Source organism: Orcinus orca, chromosome 12 (genome assembly GCF_937001465.1).
Source record: "Orcinus orca chromosome 12, mOrcOrc1.1, whole genome shotgun sequence".
NCBI lineage: Eukaryota > Metazoa > Chordata > Mammalia > Artiodactyla > Delphinidae > Orcinus > Orcinus orca.
This window is the reverse complement of record NC_064570.1, coordinates 10,284,164-10,302,068: the sequence shown is the minus strand read 5'-3', so window position 1 is coordinate 10,302,068 and position 17,905 is coordinate 10,284,164. Positions and strand designations below refer to the sequence as shown.

The 17,905-nt window shown below is 40.5% G+C and overlaps 1 long non-coding RNA gene across 1 annotated transcript in view; it reads left to right on the top strand.

Moving 5' to 3' along the window:
* The window catches only part of LOC117196329 (uncharacterized), a 35,478-nt gene extending 25,879 nt beyond the window's left edge, over positions 1-9,599 (top strand). Inside the window, exons 4-5 of the long non-coding RNA XR_004476463.2 lie at positions 6,078-6,193; positions 7,805-9,599. This is a non-coding gene — a long non-coding RNA (uncharacterized LOC117196329). The remainder of the gene's footprint in view (positions 1-6,077; positions 6,194-7,804) is intronic.
* Positions 9,600-17,905: the final 8,306 nt, after the last annotated feature.

The window sequence follows — 17,905 nt, the reverse complement described above, 5'->3', positions numbered from 1 at the left end:
CTTCTCTGGAATTCAGAACCAATATGGAGAAAGAAGGAAGGAGAGAGGCAGGAATAAGAGATGGAAAATCAAAATACAATATTAGCTTTATTTCAGATAAAGCCGATTGGAGAAAGTTATTTAAGATCTGTGGCCAGATGGGCTTGCTGATACTGTACTTCATTCCTGAATTAGATGGACTGGGGCCCCAATGGCACAGTGAAGCACCAGCAGGTTTCCCTAATAAGGCTGGTCATTCACCACCTGGACACAAGCAGCTTTCCTTCAGTGGGGCAGGCAGTTCTGAAGGAGAGAGAACAGCAGGGGCTGAGCCAAGCATCTTGCTTGGGTCTTCCTCCTAAACTCTCCAAACCTCCTGCTTTTGGGGAGGAATGGTTAAGGGAGCAGAGAGAAGTTGAGAATGTTCTTATACTACTCCTTATGAAGATTGGAGCAGAATTTCTTTTCTATGGATGTATGAGTGGGAAGTAATTGTTCTTGTCAATAGTGTTTTCTATAGTCCCTGCTTAAGGCTGATTTCCCATGAAGCTAATGGTTCCGCTTCAGGGCCCTTAACTTGATAGATGCTTCCGAGGCCCTGATCCCAGGAGATAGCAGCAGCTCCAAGAAAGCTGAAGAAATGAAGTCCTGCTAGCCTGGAGGTTATTCTACTTGCCCTGGTGGTGGTCTTGGAGCTGCAGGAGGGGGGCGGGCATTGGGCACCATTCCCGGTGACAACCTACACTCTGTGGACCCCATGCAGCATCAGCATCTTCCCCAAGGAGAAGAATCTGACTGAGACACTGTTCCACTCTCAGCCTGAGGGCCATGTGACTTGGCTTTGTGGTCACCTTGGCAAACGCCACTGCTGAGAACTGTCCTGGCACAGTAGGGGCTGGGAGGGTTGCTGGGCGTGGTGAAACCCAGCCGACCTTGGTCAGCCTGCTGTGACAGTGGGATCAAAGGACTGGACTTATCTGACGACTCTCCGACCACTACTAATGCATGTGAAGCTAAAATAAACTTTTCTAAACTATGACTGATTTTTTTTTTTTAAAGAACAAATTTTGACCAACTGTGTCAGAAGACTGGTTTATCTTTCTACTTCTTTGTATAGGTGATATTTAAAGGTAATTATCACATTAAGAGGTGAGCAAGGAGTATGCAGCCAAAAAACAGAAACCAAATTTCACTTCCATAGAGGAAATGAAATTATAATAAAAATAATTAAAATTATTTTTTGAGGTTTTGCAACATTTTGCTAAAATTTAAATTTTTTTGTGTGATTTATATTTTTATTCCAAGGAAATACAAACCTTAGTACCTAATTTTCTATTAATACTTTTTTTTTTTTTTTTTTTTTTGCGGTACGCGGGCCTCTCACTGTTGTGGCCTCTCCTGTTGCGGAGCACAGGGTCCGGACGCGCAGGCGCAGCGGCCATGACTCACGGGCCTAGCTGCTCCGCGGCATGTGGGATCCTCCCGGACCGGGGCACAAACCCGTGTCCCCTGCATCGGCAAGCGGACTCTCAACCACTGCGCCACTAGGGAAGCCCTCTATTAATACTTTGGTATTCTTTTCTTAAAACGTGTTCCTTGAATTATGGAAACTTTAAGTCCCAGGAAACATGGATCCACCCCTGTTTTTTTTCAATTTTACAAAAATGTTTGTATTTTTTTTTTTTTTTTTAAAAAAGGAGAAAATTTTTTTCTCCTTGTTTCCCACATCTTTTTTTCTGGGTAATTTTCCTTCCTAACTAAGTACATCTTTTAGTAGTTCTTCTAGTGAAGGTCTGTTATGGCCAAACTTTTTGATAAAGTCATTATTTAGCCCTCAGTCATGAATTAAACTTAGCTGGGTAAAGAATTCTATTCAAGATTTTTTTCCCCTTTAAGTACTTAGAGTTGTTATTTCATTTCTGGAGTTCGTCATTGTTGCAGAGAAATGTACTTTTTCCTCTGAGAAAAGGCAATCTGTCTTTTCTCCTTGAGTTTTCTTTCTGTCTTTTGTGCTCTTCAGTGTCACTCTCATCCATCATCTAGGTTTGAATTTGTTTTTATTTAACTTACAAGGGCTGGGGAGTACTGATGTCCTTTTTCAATCCTGGAAAGGTATGACTCTTTAGCATTCTATCTTTAAATTGTTTTTAACAAATACTGAGCAGATCCAAAACAATATCTTAAGATATGTGTGAAGTATAAAGAATATGGGAAAAATTTAAAAGAATAAGAGTACAACACTTAGGTGCACACCATCCAATGTGCGAAACGAACAAAAAGAGCATCACCATTATTCTTCAGTTCCCCTGTGCTCCCTCCCCCTGCCACACCACCTTTCCCCTCTCCCTTCAGAGGCTATTATCCTAAACTTAGTATTTATCATTTCTTTCTTTTCTTTGTAGTTCCACAATGAAAATATATTGTGATGCATGTTTTTAAACATTACATCAAGGGACTGATGCTATATATGTTATTCAATTTGTTTTTTCCACTCAAAATTGTGTTCCTGAGATTCTACTATGTCGTTGAGTATAACTGTAGTTTGTTCCTAGTCATTACTGTATATCTCCCATGTTCTATCCATTCTACTGTTAATGGATATTGGCTTGTTTCTAGTTTTTTACTAGTAGGCATAATGCTACTTTAAGCATTTCATAAATGCCTCCTGGAAAAGGATAGTTTCTCTAGAGTTTACACCTAGGAGAGGAATTGCTAGGTCATAAAGTATGGGCATCTTCATAAAGCAAAATTGCTTTCCAAAGTGATTGTACTAATTTACACTCCCATCAGTGCTATATAAGAGATTGCCTTGTTCCACATCCCTGCCAATGCATGATAGTTTCAGACTTTCATATTTGCCAATTTTGTGAATATGTAATGGTACTTCATGGTAGAATTAACTTGTATTTTCCTGACTGGTGATGAGGCTGAGTGACACTTTATATGTTTATTGGCCATTTATGCTTTCTTTTCCAAAAAAGGCTTGTGTAATTCTTTAGACCCTTTAAAAGTTGCTTTGCCTTTTTCGTATTGATTTGTAATAACTCTTTACATATTCAGGATACTAATACCTTGACAGTTATATATTTAGCAACTATTTCCTCCCAGTCTGTGGCTGGTCACTTCATTCTCATTATGGTATCTTTTGATAAACTGATATTATTATTTTTAGTGTAGCTAATTTGTCAATTTTTCCTCTGTGGTTTTCATTTTTATTACTTGCTTAAGAAAATTAGATCATAAAAGTATTCTCCTATATTGAATTCTAAAATTTTTATAGTTTTATATTTCACATGTAGCTCATTAATTCACCTGGAGCTGATTTTTTTATATGATGTGATAAAGGGATGTAAATCCTAATTATCTTATGTATCTTATCAGTGTTTGTTTTTATTTGTATATGTTATTATCTCTCATCTCATTTGTTATGCAGAAGATACATTGTGGGATGCAGGAAAATGTTATTCTGAGAGAAATTCATAGCCTTAATACTTAAAGTTTAAAAATTAGGTATCTGGGCTTCCCTGGTGGCGCAGTGGTTGAGAGTCCGCCTGCCAATGCAGGGCACACGGGTTCGTGCCCCGGTCTGGGAAGATCCCACATGCCGCGGAGCGGGTGGGCCTGTGAGCCATGGCTGCTGAGCCTGCGCATCCGGAGCCTGTGCTCTGCAACGGGAGAGGCCACAACAGTGAGAGGCCCACGTACTGCAAAAAAAAAAAAAAAAAAAAAAATTAGGTATCTGTGTTTCCAAATTTGAAAGTCAAGAAACTATAACAGAAAAAAACACAAAGGAAGTGGAATAAAAAACACTATAAAGAGCAGAAACAAATTAAATAACTATCATATAAACAATATCAATTAAACAGAAATCATATTAAGTAACAGAGAGGCGCAACAAAGCCAAACTATTGTTTTTTGAAAAGACTAACAAAATAAACTAAGGTGTGACTACTCAAGAAAAAAAGAAAAGGCACAGATAAATGTCATTAGATTCTACAATGAGATATCACCTCACCTTATACCTGTCAGAATGGTTATCATCAAAAAGATCACAAATAACAAATATCGGTGAGGTTGTGAAGAAAAGGGAATCCTAATGCACTGTTGGTGGGAATGTAAATGTGTGTAGCCACTATGGAAAACAGTCTGGAGGTTCCTCAAAAAAGCTAAAAATAGAACTACCATATGATCCAGCAATTCCACTCCTGGGTACATATCCAAAGAAAAAGAAAACACTAATTTGAAAAGATACATGCACCCCAGTATTCATAGCAGCATTATTTACAATAGTAAAGAGTTATGGAAGCAACCTAAGTGTCCATCAATAGATGAATGAGTAAAGAAGACACGATATATGTATACAATGGACTACTCAGTCATAAAAGAGAATAAAATTCTTCCATTTGCAACAATGTGGATGGACCTAGAGAGTATTACGCTTAGTGAAATAAGTCAGAGAAAGACAAATACTGTCTGTTATCACTTACATGTGAAATCCAAAAAATAAAATGAATGTATATAACAAAACAGAAACAGACTCACAGATATAGAGAACAAGCTAGTGGTTACCAGTGGAGAGAGGGATGGGAGGAGAGGCAAGTTAGGGGTATGAAATCAAGAAGTACAAACTATTATGCAGAAAATAGATAAGCAACAAGGATATATCATATAGCACAGAGAAATATAGCTGTTATTTTGTAATTATTTTAAATGGAGTATAATCTATAAAAATATTGAATCTCTATATTGTACACCCGAAAATAATATATTATAAATGAACTGTACTTCATTAAAAATCATTAAATTGATAACATCATAAATTCAGATGTAACAAATTTAAAAGATAAGGAAATGCTTTTAATTAACTTTATGCTAATAAAATTGAAAATTTAGAAGAAAACATGCAAATTTCCAGGAAAAAAATGTATATTAATTTTGCATCTATCTTGCTAAACTCTCTTAGTAAGTTTAATAATTTCTGTGTGGATAATTCTGGGTTTTTTACATAAAACAATCATACAACATGTAAATTGTAACAGTATTTTTCTTCTCCCACTATCTCTTTGAATGTCTCTACAACTTTTTCTCTGGAATGCCTCTTAGAAGTATATTGAAACTTCTCATTCTATCTTCCATGTCTCATAACCTCTCTTTATATTTCCATCTTGTTATTTCTGTGTTGCATTATGGGTGATTTATTCAGATCTATTTTTCAGTTGACTATTTTACATGATTATTCATTGAGTTTTTAATTTGAATGAACTAATCTTTTATTTCCAGGAGTCCAATTTTGTTCTGTTTCAAATCTGCTTATTCTCTGCTCATATTGTTCCTTTGTTTCTTTATTTCAATTCCTTCTTTTACTTGTTTAATCATTTTAAACATAGCAATGTTTATAGTCCCTTTCAGAGTGTTCAATTTTCTGTGGTTCTTTGGGTACTAATTTTGTTAATTATTGAGCCTTTTGATTGATCCTCATTTCCTCATATGGTTTATAATTTTATATTGTGAGCTCATCTTAAGCAGTGATGGTTCTTCTGTGTGAGTTCTACATATCCCAAATTATGGATTTGCCCCCTGTAATGAGGATTTACATTTGGTTCCTGGAGTTTTCGTGGACCAAATTTGTGAGGGTTTTCCCAACTTTTTCATTAATCAGCTGAGAATTTTCATGCTGTAAGACCAGAATAAAATTAGATCCTACACTCAGGCTTGGGGTTCTAATTTCTTAGATGTTTCTTTTTCATTCATACTCACACTTGAATAGTACAAGATTCCTTGCTGGAGTTCTTTTTAGTGCCATTTTAATGGACTAAGCAACTTTGCAAGAGCCTGTCCTTAATTCAGACTTTTAATTCCAGATATTCATCTTAAGTGGACCCAAGGCCATGTCTCTTGTCTCCATGTGAGGTTTATACTCCAACTCCATTCTCTAGGTGCTGGTTCTATCAGTCCAACCTTACAGCTTGAGCTACTAGAGGATTTTCCTTTCTTCCTTCCTGGCCCAATTATCTACTTTTAGAAACACAATTTATTTGTTTATCAGTAATTTATTGTATTGATTATATTTACCCCAAATATCTATGTGTTTATTACAGGAGTGTGTCTGCATCAGTCCCTCAGGTTGCTGAACCAGAAGTAGAAAAAAAGGCTTGATTTACACCCAAATTTACATCATATTTAAATAAATAGTCTCTGTTGAATGGGATTACAGGTGATTTTGATCTTCTATTAAAGTCTTTTATTGTCTAGACTTTATACAATGACTATGCAATAGTTTTATTAGTTGAAAATATTATTAAATGATTTCAATTTTGAAAAGAAAGTTTAATGAAAGCTAGATTAGGGTATCATATTACTGTATAGTTCATAAATTATTTTGCTCTTTATGTGAAGCAGGGAGAGAAGTCACACAAAATTCTAAAATTATATTATGTTTGACTTCAGAATACATTACAAATGAAACATCACTATTTCAGGCTAAATGAGGAAAATGAATCTAAGTTAGTCTAAAGCCTGAATATTTTTAATGCTTTTTAAATTTATTCAAGTAAATGCAATAAATGGAACAAGAAATGGTGTTATTAGGAAAGGTTCTATGTTTTATAACAAACAAATATTAGTTGTTTTATGCTTTTAAGTAGAAAAATATTTCCCATTCCCATCTCTACTCCTCAATCCTTGTATTTACTAGTTTCCATTAAAGTCATGTATCCTTGAGGTTGTTGGACTGATAACTTTTTAAATGCCTATAGTTTCAATTTCCTAATGATATTTTTGTATGTTTGTTTCTGGGTATATCTGGGGATGTGGGATGTGTCCCAGGGTGTGAGGGCATGTATGTATGTTTGAGGGAGACTGTTGGGGGTGTCTGTGCCTGATGATTTTTAAGTTCCCTTACTCTTTCAATGAATACACTTACTTTTAACCTTGTCCCTATTCAAGTGATCTCTAATTCTAAGTTATTGAGGCTCAAATAATGTTTTTCTCTAAATTATTTTCCAATATGTATGTACAGAAATTGTCTTAATTCAAGGGTTTTTAAAAACCTAAATCCTAAAGGAGTGGAAAACATAAAATATCCTCCACAAATGGCTTATCAACACATCACACAGTATAATATCTGAACATTTTGTTCACGGCCCCTGCTTCCTTCAGAAAGCCTTTACAAAGAATTTTATTAAAACAAATTCTGTATAGAACAAAAGATTGCCAGTATAACAAAATGTGTTAGACAGTTTCTCACAACAGACTTTCAATGGAATATAAACCTCTAGATGTTATAGCTTTCCTAAGACCTTAGAAAAATTTTAAAGTTTTCTTAGAGAAGGAAAGAAAAAAAGAAGGAAGAGAGGAAGCAAGGAAGGAATGGGGGGGGGGAGGAAGAGAACGATAAAAACCTAATAAAGTTTTACCAAATATAAATATATTTGTTTATAAATGTAGCATTTCCCATTCCAAATTATTGGTGGTCCTGAGCTAGAAGAAGTAAGGAAAATGGTTCCTATGTTGTGGGTTAGGTGTGCATGGAAGGGCTAACTACGGGAGACTAGAACAGTTAGGCAATGTCTATTGTGACCCATCTGTCAAGTTGGATAGAAACTACAGAACCAAATTCAGCCCAGGAAACTGGGAGAGGTGCAGCAGTTCAGGCTTCCCCTAGGTCCGGAGAGCATGGCCACTGGCCATAGGACTTCCCTAACTAGCTAAACTAGCTGAAGACTCCTCCAGTTTAGCGTCAGACATACCTGTGTCCAATCCCAGATTCTCCCTTTACTGGTTTCATGAGTTTAAGCAAGTTATTTTACTTCACCTTTTTTTTCAGGATCCTTATCCATGTACCTACGTCCTAGGATCTTCATGAAGATCAAAGGAGATGATGCCTGTGGAGCCCTTTGTACCATGCCCTGTCACACAGCAAGCACTCATTGTCACTGTTTGTACAGTTACTCTAGTACTTCTGGTAAGCAGTAGGTGTCAGGGAGTGTTCAGTAAGGAGGAAGCTGATATTTCGCAATCCAGGCAGTCAGACAGCATCAGATACAGTTGTTGACGGATACCAAGCCTACAGCCATGAGCCAAGAGTGAAGGGATCAGACTTCAGTGCCAAGGGAGGATGGAAGGATAAAACTGCCATAGTGGTAGGAGCAAAGCAGAGCTCCCAGCTCAGGATAGAATAACAGGCAGGATTCAATGGCTGGGACCCAATCCCAGGAAACAAGACAAGGATGTGGTTAGCAAAACTGATGGACGAAATGAAGACTGATCTCAGCTACAAAGCACAGCATAGCCCTGGAGGACCAGGATTAAAGGGGAATGGATGTCCAGTCTAAAAGTTCTGTCCATAGCTTTTGAAACCTGCCATACCCATCACCCCGCCCCAATTAGCTAATGACTGGTCCTTGAGCCAGAGGGGGCTATACCTGCTGGAGAAGATTAATGGAATTTTTTCAGCTTTATTATTTTTTATTGGCTTGCTTTTGTTTATTTGTTTTTATTGGAGTATAGCTGCTTTACAATGTTGTGTTTCTACTGTACAGCAAAGTGAATCAGCTATACATATACATATAATCCCCTCTTTTTTGGATTTCTTTCCCATTTAGGTCACCACACAGCACTTTTTCAGCTTTAGTTTTACTTATTTGTGAACATATATTTATGATTTGGAAGTCAAAACTGTATAGAAAGGTACACACAGGAAGTCTCACTTCCACTGTCTTCTCCATTACATTCTCTTCCACCCCCTACAGATAACCACCCCCTACAGATAACCAACCCCTACAGATAGTTATCCTTTCAGTGTTTCTTTTTATAAATATAAACAAATATGTGTACATATTCTTACTCTCCTTGCCTGTTACACAAAAGGTAGCACACTGTATAACCTTGGGGTTTTTTTTGTTTTTTTGTTTTTTGTTTTTTGCGGTACGTGGGCCTCTCACTGCTGTGGCCTCTCCCGTTGCGGAGCACAGGTTCCGGACCTGCAGGCTCAGCAGCCATGGCTCACGGGCCCAGCCGCTCTGCGGCATGTGGGATCTTCCCGGACCTGGGCACGAACCCGCGACCCCTGCATCGGCAGGCAGACTCTCAACCACTGTGCCACCAGGGAAGCCCGACCTTGGGTTTTTTTACTTAACAAAATACCTTGTAGACTTCTCCACACTGGAAGATGGAAAACTTTGTTCTATTTTATGGCTGCATAGTACTCCACGGTGTGGATGCACCATAGTTATTTTGAACAAATTTCTTATCATTGCTGAGTACTTGGGTTATTTCTAATCTTTTGCTGTTAGAAACAATGTCACAAGGCATGATGCTGGCTATATGTTATTTTGTACTTTTACAAGGTATCAATAGGATAGCTGCTTAGAAGTGCAGTGGCTGCTCAAAGGTAAGTTCATTGATAATTTTGCTCATTATTACCAAGTCTTTCCAAAAGAACTGTTCCATTTTTCACTAATACTGGCAATATATGAGAATTCCTGTTCCTCCACAGCCTCAACAACACATTATGTTGTCAAACTTTTAGACTGTTGCCAAGCTGGTGGGAAGATTGTAATTTTGGAGTCTAATGAAAGGTGAATTGTACTTTCATAAAAGCCACAGTAAGTAATGGTTTATTATTTGGAGTGGTCCTTCTTCCTTCCTTCTTCTCCTTTTTCCTTTAAATGCCATAGACTCAAATATTTTGTGTTTAGTTATGTGGGCTTAGTTATGTATTCCAAAACCTGAAGTGTTCTGTCTATGATGAATTAGACTGGCTGGCATAGGTGAGAAAGATGAAGAATTTAAAATCCTGACTGGGGAATTCCCTGGTGGTCCAGTGGTTGGGACTCCGTGCTTTCACTGCTGAGGGTGTGGGTTCAATCCCTGCTCAGGGAACTAAGATCCCGAAAGCTGCACAGCACGGAAAAACAGAACCAAACTCCTGACTGACGTCTGGGTCCTGAACAGCACGTGAACTTCTCCCTTCCCTTGGGTCATCCTAGCTCCTGGCCACCCTCCCGCCGCTGCACACCAATACGAGCTAGGTCCCCCCAACACTGGGCTGACCTCCCAGCCTTGGCGGAGTGGCATCTCTGTGCACATTCTCTCACAGCCTGCAGCCCTCTGGCTACCGCCTCACACATACTAGTACCTGTGGCATGTAGGAGGCAGTGGGAAGAATTCTGGAAGCCTTGCATGCAGTACAATTAGCAGACTAAGAACAAGAATAACCTTGAGAGTTGTGACACAGAGGCCTCAGCCAGGGTGACAGGTTTGTGGAGGAGCACATGTTATTTCCAATACGTTTTATTTTCAGTGAGTGTGGGTCTGGAAAGATACATCTTTTTCTACCTTGTATTTTTCTAATTTGGACTCTAGGCATTAAAAATGGCTTTGAGCAGGCCTAAGGGATTTTATGGACAAAGGGGACACTCTTGGTGCCCAGGGCTGGAAGAACAGATGCCAACAGAGGGTCCTGGGTGTGCTGGCACACCTGCCTCTCCGTCCTGGAGGAGATGCTCCCACTTCTGCAAGGCCCCTGCTGCCAAATGCGGGGCCACCTTCACTGGGGAATTTTCATACGGAGGCTGCCAGAAGCCAAATTAACACTCTCCTGAGACTGCGAAACAGATCAATATATTCCCCCCAAACTCTGGAACGTAAAACTATTCAAAACAAAGAAATAAAATCAGATTCTGCCAGAATAATACAAGGCCAAGACTGCACATCATATCATAGCTAGCATCTTATACTGGGACGAAAAAAATTAGAAGTTAAACCAAAGTATCTGGAAAAAACATCTCCACTCAGCTATGATTAGCCTAGTTTTAGATCAGTCATGCTAATAATTTTATTTTTTGTAGTACAAAGAAATATCTAGTATCTGTATCTAATAATTGTAATAATCTTGAGCTCTTTGGAATTATACTGTCAAAGATTTTGCAACAGTGTATTTTAGTTATAGAACCTTTAAAAAAAATGCTAAGTCTATAGGTGGCCAAAAAGTCTTTTTTCATGCTAGTTAGAAGTTATATGTATGGTCCTCTCCACGAAAATCTTTTTTCCCCCATGTTCTTCCAGATATCTCCTCCGATACTGCCGACTGAAAATTATTGAAACATCCATGATAGCTGTTCCTCAGTCTTTGACTCTTGTTACATGAAGTGGGGAATTTTTCTTTCATATTGTCCCAAGGCAAAACTCCCCATTTGTTAAGTAACTTCCCCATGCTGTGGGAAGTTCTCCAGCTCCAGGAGAGAATGCTGATGCTGTGTCTTGTTGCAGGAGGGAGGTTGTCTCACTTTCTCTTTCCTGCACCAACCACCATGAAGTGCATCTGGATGAGCAGAGTGGCTGGCACTTGTCTTGCCATAATATGGTTCTACTGGGTGATCTTCTGAAATTGCTGCCCATATCCTGACATGGGAAGGATTCTGCTTAATTTCCTTAGAATAATGAATTGATTACTAAGGATACATTCTCATGTGTAGGGACTTTGTGACTGTTCAGGAAGTGTCAGAGGAGCTCAGGTATATCAGTCACACTGGTACCATACTGAGGGAGGAGGTGATGTTGCCCTCTTATCACACTGACAGGTTGCAGAGGTCATTCATTCATTCAACAAACACTAATGGAAGACCAGGTCCTACATTAGGCCCTGGATATTAAAAACAAAATGTGGGGTGCCTTCCTGGAGTACTCAGTCTAGGGGTGGAGATGTAAAAATTCACAAAAATTTACGGTATAATATAATAAGGGCCAAAACAGTGATGTCCACAGCTGGTTTCATAGCTCACAGGTGACTATTCCACTAGGTGTGTGGGAACTGTGATCAGGAAGACTTCACAATGGGAGTGACATTTGGGCTGAACTTTGGAAGACCAAAGCTCTTGACCAAGCAATGGGAAAGAGAATAGAAAGTAGCAAATGTAAAGGCATAGAGGTGTGAGAGAGTCTGGTGGGGCAAGTGATTACAAATGTAATCCATCAGGGACAACATCTCAGAGCAGGTGAGCAGTGAGCCAGACTCTGGAGGAAGTGGCTGGACATCCAGAGGAATTAAGTGCACAGAGAGAGGAATCAGCAAAAGTGTATCAGGGCAGACAGGGTGCCATCTTGGCCAGGGCAGGGCTGTCCCCGGGTCACCGTTCCCTGAGCTTCTCCCGTCCCTCTGGCTTTGATACCAGTGTTCTTCTGTAGTGGAGCTGGTTCACTGTGCTTCCTTATCTCCTCCAAAGTAAAAGTGTTCCACATCATCCGCTGTCCTCTCTAGCCACAGAATCATGGAATGATCTTTGGCCTGGAAACACACCCCCATTCTGCCTCTCCCCATCAGTGCCCACCTCGATCTGCCAAAGGTCAACCGTAACACAGCAATGACAAATCCTGGGATTCCAGCCTTAGGAAATGCTTGACGATCCGCAAGCCTGAGCTCTTAGGATGGAAAGCAAAACTTCTTCAATATTTAGATATGCTTTCCTTTTCATACTTTCAGCCCATTAATACGTTACACTGTTTCTGAGGGTAACGGAATTCTCCAGTAAACAGAATTTGTCCCTCTGCCATTTCAGCCTCCCATTCGCCGCAGTCACTCCTCTTCCTCTCACCTTCTCTCTTGTACCCACATCCTGCTTCTCATCCCGTCTTCTGCATCAAAGCAGGCCTTCAGGCATAGATCCGGAGTATATTCACCATAAGGTGTAAATGACTGATAGATAGAAGCTTAAGGTATTCCTCGTTATAAGCATAGTTGTATTTTGACAGGGCTCAAAGCCTTTAGAGAAAGGAACAAATCCATAAAGATTTAATGGAGAAATTTTAATTAGGCAACAGGAGGAACGTTTGGGGTTGCGTGGAGTATACCTGGTTTTCCTGAAATCACATGCCAGACAACTATTCTATTTAGAAATTAAAATACATATACACACACATACCCTACTTACCTGTTTAATTCCAGGTAATATGTTAAATGCTTTACAAATACTCTCTCATTTAATTCTTGCACCCCAAATCCTGCAAAGTAGACATTTAGTGTTTCACGTACATTCTGCTGCACAACAAGGTTAAGTAAATTGCCAAACATGCAGAGGCCATAAATGAGGAACTGGGATGTGAATCCAGCTTCTTTCTACAGATCAGGAAGCCCCTCGAGGTAACACTCTTTTCATGTGGTGGGAAGCAGTCTTCCTGCTTGCCTCCTGGGGGTTGCTGAGTTAATGAACATATAGAGCTTTAAAAATCTTTTCCAATAAGTCATCTTAAAAAGCACCCTTAATCATCTTTGTTTTTCTCTGAACTCCCCAGACTTTGTGTATGTCATCCTCATAATGATGTGCCCCTATAAAACATAGTGGCCTGTTCTATTTTCATTTTTCAGCCTGTGCAGGATATAAAAAATAAACAGCATATGGTGAAAAGTTCATGTGATTAAAAAAAAATAACTTCACTTAAAATAATCCACAGGCTTTTCTACATGGGTTCTTGGTTTGGTTTCAAAAACCACAGGAGTTTTACTATGCTTTAGAAAAGGGTGAATATTTGCATTGTTTCTATTGGGGTCAGTGGAAAACCAATCTCATAGAATCGGCACTAATAATCATGTTGTTTATAAACAAGTGCCATGCTAAACTAGTACACACCAAGACTACTGTGATGTGCTCCAGCATTAAACACACTCAAAGCAACACTGTAACTCTCTCTCCAGTTATAAATCTCATGCCAACACAATGCTGCTTTAGCCAACAAGAATAATGAAGTCTTACCTAGAGAATAAGATGGGACATCAGACAAATAGGTAGACCTGACCTTTTAAGAAGAACTTCCTATACCTTGAGGCAAATAAAAAATGAATTAAAGAATCCTGTCTTTATTTTAAAAGTGTAACTACATAAAAAGTCATTGTTGCTTAAACTACATCAGTTCTCAGCACTGAAAGAAACAAGTAACTTGAAAATGCAGGTAAATAATTTTATTGGCACATTTGTGTTCAGCCACAAAGTTCTCTCAGCAATTAAGTGCAGAGCCCACTGTGGGTCCAGGATTGTTCTGAACATTGTGGAAAATGGAAGAGATCCTGAAGATAGGGACGTTATCCTTCAGGAATTGATGATCCAGCTACAGAGATGTTAGGTCCTTAATAAAATAAAGAAGAGTATCAAACACTTCCCTTGTGCCAGGCACTGTGCTCAGAGATCTGCAGGGATTATTTCATCTAATCCTCAGAAGCCCAGAGAAGTAGATACTATTATTTGACACAGGAGGAAATCAAGGCTTAAGAGGTTAACTGAACTCTCAAAGAGTTGTAAGAATTATATGAGAAACCATAATGCACTATATCAGTTCGGTGTAGATTTTGTTTCCTACTGAAAAAAAAAAGAAAAGAAAAAAACCCCAAACAAAACAAAGCAAAATAAATCAGTAGCTTAAACAGAGGTTTATTTTTCTCTCTCATAAACCAAGTCCGGAGGTAGACAGTAACTAAACCAGCACCACAGCTCTCCTTCAACACAGGGACACACCTACCTCCAAGGCATCTGGGAAATGTGCAGACATTTTTTTCTTACAAGTGGTCATGTGCCCTGTTAAAAAGTGGGGCTTCTCTTACTACAGGTGAGGAGAACAGATATTAGGTTAGGCAACTTGCATCTCTGCCACATGTTTGCAGAGTGCTGGGCACAGGACAGACACAACAAAGGTTAAGTGATAATAATTATAAAACTCAAAGCAGCCCGGAAGTGGCTTGGTTTATTGATTAAGTACAACTATGTCTGCCCAAGGTTTTCCCTTTTCCAGACTCCTGCCCTATCCCTAAATAGGCATGTGAGTGAGAGGAAGGGAGTGTGTGCTGGGTGCTCCAAACGCTGCCTCCTGGGAGCACCGACTCCCAGGCCTGGCCTCTCCATTTCCTCCTCCAGACATTAGAGGTGGTTTGCCCCAACGTTTGCACCTGTGGAAAGGTGGCAGAAAGCCAGGTCATGACACAAAATAAGGACAATGCCCACGCCTGGGCATTTCCCAACCTGGGCTCCTGCTTTCTTCCCATGCCCACTTTCAGGGACTGCAAATGACAGCTCTGGCCTCTCGCAAATGCAGAAGGAGCAGGGCAGTCACACTGCATTAACTCCAGGGGACAAGCAGCCACACTGGACAGAGATGTCCTTTAGATCAGTGACAACAAGCATGGCATTCCTTGGTGCTGTGCAAACAGGAGGCTCTGGGAAGGGGGCAAATTGTAACTTATGGGTTGAGTGTCAACTCATTTGGTTTATTGGTTTCAAAGAGTTTTCCATGGATCATCTCAATCTCACAGATTCCTAGGTAAGAGAGAAGGCTCTCACATCGCAAAATATTTGCACCGTGTGGATCTGAGGAGTTTCCCTCAGTCTCTTAAAACTTCTAAGTTGTTTTTAGGTTTAAGATTCTATGACGGACAGAGCTGGCTTATCATAACGGTTGGGGTGTGGTACAGAGAAAACTGGGTAGGATCGATGGATAGGGTGAAGTGGACAGGATGGTAGGGATAAAAGCTGGAGTTTCCAGCTGTTTCATCATTGGTTTGGACCAGGAAGGGGGTATGGAAAAGGAAGTGAGAGGTAGGAACTTGATCCTTCTATTTGCTCACCCTCATATCCAATCTATTACCAAGTTCTATGTTATTTCCTTGCCCTCCCTGCCATGGAGGGCCACTGCAAGCACGCACGATGATTTGTGCAAATTAGAAAAAGACACCCCATCCTCCAGCAGACTCAGTCCTGTGCCAGGACTCAATGGGCAGCAAGTAAGGCTCTGGCTGAACTGCAACCCCCATTCACATCTTTGGTTGGAAGCCCTTGCTCAGTGAAGAATCCGCAGATTCTTAAGTGGTGGACTCAAGTGGTGGACTCTTTAGTGGTGGAATCAGTTCACTTACCTCCATCCCCGTGGTCCCTCCTGCCTCCTTCCTGGCTCCATCATCTCTCATCTCTCACGTGGACGATGCTCCGTCATGACAGGTAACTGGGAGAGGGTGTACAGAGGGTCTCAAATTCAGGCTTGGTGTGGTTGCCACGTAAGGTTATTCATACAAGGACTAAACGAAAAGGTGTTCATCCTATTACTTGTTTTTAGACTTGTGATCGATTTAACAGACCACCCAGCCTGTGGGGCACGACACTGTAACTTAATCAAACATAAATGAATCTTAGTTATTCTGTGAAAAACACACTTGTATCACCTTCTATTTTTGAGGCTGAGTATGTTTTAAAGAAACCCGTGAACATTCAAATAGACTCATCTTACGATGCTTTTATTATCCCTTAGTATCGCAGAGTACCAGGAGGCTCCCCGCACGAGCGCGCCCGGCCGGGGCCGAGCCGCGGGAGCCTGGACTCCCGGGGCCGGCCCCACGCTCACGCCCAGCCGCCCGGGCCCCGCCTCTCTTCCCAGCAGCCCGTGGGTCCCGTGACCACCCAGGGCCCCGGCTCGGCCCCCGGCTCGGACGCTGCAGCTTCCTCGCGTGGCTCTCGAAGCGCGAGCCCAGCGCGGGGGACCCTCCTCCGCGGCCGCGGCGGCGCTCCTGCCCCTCTCCGCCCCCAGCCCCGCTGGCCTCCTGCTGTCTGCGACGCTCTTTCCCTTCCTTCCCGGGTTCATTTCTCCTCACTTTTCGGTTGTCAGTCCCAGCCACGTTTCATCCGGGAAGGCTTCCCTCGGGCCCCAGTCTACGTCAGCTTCTTCGTTTATTTCCCTCATAGAACCCTGGCATCTTTCCTTCCGAGCACGTTATCTCTGTGCAATTTGACACTTATTAGTGGGATCATTTGATTAATGTCGAGCTGGTAGACGGTGCAGGAAGTTCCTTACACCCCCACCCCCACCCCCCTCAGTGTAGTGCCGCAGAGCCTAGCACAGGGCTGGTGCAGAGTTAGGCAGGGCTCGGCAATGATTTGCTGGATGGATGGATGAATGAATGAATGAATGGGGTTGAGCCAAGAAGCTACCTTCTCAGCAGCTCCTTGTGGGTTATGCTTTGGGAGGGAAACCTATATCCCACATGGTCCTTGAGAAAGCAGGTCACAGCACCACAGAGAGATGTACAGCTTGAGAGGAGACGTCTGAGGGTCAGAGAAGGGGCCAGGTATAGGCCCCTGAATTTTAAGTCCTATAGTAACATACTACAATGTGGACATTTCCTTTAAGTAAGGGAGAGAAAAAAATATTTATGCTTAACCACTTGGGCATTTCTAGAGGAATGCATTGATAAGCAAATTCCCCAATGAAATTATATCATTTGGTATAACAGCAGCATATCACCAAGCCCTTTGGCCCTTAGAACAATCAGATGACTGTCAGTAATTTGCCCTTAAAGATGCTTACTGATTCCCTTAATGAATTAGGGACAAAGCAATAGAAGATAAGGAGGGTGAAATAAATATCTCGAATGCACTACATTAATGCACATGAGGTATTGTTTGGAATTTATTGTGCTTGATAAGTAGTTTTATTTTAGAAGGTTATATGTACTATGAAGCAATTAATCACATATGACAAAGACGCAGAAGGCCTTCAGCTAGGTCGCTAAAATCTTTCCATAAAATTGAGGTATTAACTCTCCAAATGATTTCCCTTATATTCTTGATTATTACAAAATTACCTCAAATATGTTTACTTCCCAAGTATTTATTTATGAGGAACTAGAGTGGTGTTATCAATAAAGTGCCTTTATGCAAGCAGCAGGTTATCAGTGACAGAAGCCATATAGATGAGTATATGTCACGATGTAATCATAGGTGCTCAATAAGTGATTCTGACGATGGCAAAATGAGGACAATCTTGGGAATAAAGTGAAAGAAATGCCATTGAACACACATTTGTCTAAAAGTTATAGAACATTTCTAAACTAGGCTGTAATAAAAAATTTTATTACACATCATTCAAAATGTGGACAGTCCAGTATAAGATACAT